Below are 2,319 nucleotides of genomic sequence, written 5' to 3' on the forward strand. Positions count from 1 at the left end.
GACATCAAGGCCAATGCACATTTATTGATAGCCACAGACCAGTTTTATAGTGTCCCAATATCAAGGTTGGGAACTTAGGAAGTCGATCACAATTAGAATAGCTTAATTAATCATTAAAGAAAATGTATATTCTCCCACTCGGTTTCCATATTACATAATATGGCAGCGCAATCTCTTCTCTCTCAGCTCCTCAGTTGTGTCAGTGAGACAGTTTAGACTTGTCCAGTGTAGTTTGTCAGTAACAGGTTGAATTAAACTAGCCTGTGAGCTGGAACTGGGTACAAAAACTGCTTAAAATTATATTCACATCACTCAGAACCCTGTTAGTGGAGAGTGACAGTGTTCAAATTATATCCTAATAAAGTCAAATCAAATTTGTCAAATGCGCCGAGTACAACAGGTGTAGACATTACCGTGAAATTCTTACTTACAAGTCCTTAACCAACAATGCAGTTAAGAATATATAGTTAAGAACATTTACAAAATGAACTAAAGTAAAAAAATAACAATAACTAGGCTATATACGGGGGTACTGGTACCGAGTCAATGTGCGGGGGTACAGGTTAGTGGGTCAAAAGCTTTATAGCACCTACTCATTCAAGGGTTTTTCTTCATGTTTTACTATTTTGTACATTGTAGAATAATAGAGAATACATCCAAACTATGAAATAACACATTTGTAATCATGTAGTAACCAAAAAGGTGTTCAGCAAATCCAAATATATTTTATATTTGAGATTCTTCAAATAGCCACCCTTTGCCTTGATAACAGCTTTGCACACTCTTGGCATTCTCTCAACCAGATTCATGAGGTAGTCACCTGGTATGCATTTCAATTAACAGGTGTGCCTTTTAAAAGTTAATTTGTGGTATTTCTTTCCTTAATGTGTTTGAGCCAATCAATTGTGTTGTGACAAGGTAGGGGGTATACTGAAGATAGCCCTATATGGTAAAAGACCAAGTCCATATTATGGCAAAAACAGCTCAAATAAGCAAAGAGAAACGACAGTCCATTATTACTTTAAGACATGAAGGTCAGTCAATACGGAACATTTCAAGAACTTTGAAAGTTACTTCAAGTGCAGTCGCAAAAACCATCAAGCGCTATGATGAAACTGGCTCTCATGAGGAACGCCACAGGAATGGAAGACCCAGAGTTACCTCTGCTGCAGAGGATAAGTTCATTTGAGTTACTAGCCTCAGAAATTCCTGCCCAAATAAATGCTTCACAGAGTTCAAGTAACAGACACATCTCAACATCAACTTTCAGAGGAGACAATGTGATTCTGTGAGGACAGACGCTGGGAGACGAGAAGCAAGTACAGGAACATCAACTGTTTAGAGGAGACTGTGTGAATCAGACCTTCATGGTCGAATTGCTGCAAAGAAACCACTACTAAAGGCAACCAATAAGAAGAAGAGACTTGCTTGGATCCAGAAACATGAGCAATGGACATTAGACCGGTGGAAATTTGTCCTTTGGTCTGGAGTCCAAATTGGAGATTTTAAGTTCCAACCACCGTGACTTGTGAGACGCGTGTGGGTGAACAGATGATCTCCACATGTGTATTTCCCACCGTAAAGCATGGAGGAGGAGGTGATATGGTGTGGGGTGCTTTGCTGGTGACACTGTCTGTGATTTATTTAGAATTCAAGGCACACCTAACCAGCATGTCTACCACAGCATTCTGCAGTGATACGCCATCCCAACTGGTTTGGGCTTAGTGGGACTATCATTTGTTTTTTAACAAGACAATGACCCAACACACCTCCAGGCTGTGTAAGGGATATTTTACCAAGAAGGAGAGTGATGGAGTGCTGCATCAGATGACCTGGCCTCCACAATCCCCCGACCTCAACCAAATTGAGATGGTTAAGGATGAGTCGGACCGCAGAATGAAGGAAAAGCAGCCAACAAGTGCTCAGCACACGTGGGAACTCCTTCAAGACTGTTGGAAAAGCATTCCAGGTGAAGCTGGTTGAGAGAATGCCAAGAGTGTGCAAAGGCTGTCATCAAGACAAAGGGTGGCTATTTGAATAATCTCAAATATTAAATATATTTTGATTTGTTTACACTTTTGGTTACTACATGATTACATATGTGTTATTTCATAGTTTTGATGTCTTCACTATTATTCTATAATGTGGACAATAGTACAAATAAAGAAAAACCCTTGAATGAGTAGGTGTTCTAAAACTTTTGACCGACTAACCTGTACCCCAGAACTGTACCCCCAACTATAATAAGCAGCGAGTAGCAGCAGTGTAAAAACAAAGGGGGGGGGGGGGGGGGGGGGTCAATGTAGATAGTCCGTGTGG

Source organism: Salmo salar, chromosome 26 (genome assembly GCF_965601325.2).
Source record: "Salmo salar chromosome 26, fSalSal1, whole genome shotgun sequence".
NCBI lineage: Eukaryota > Metazoa > Chordata > Actinopteri > Salmoniformes > Salmonidae > Salmo > Salmo salar.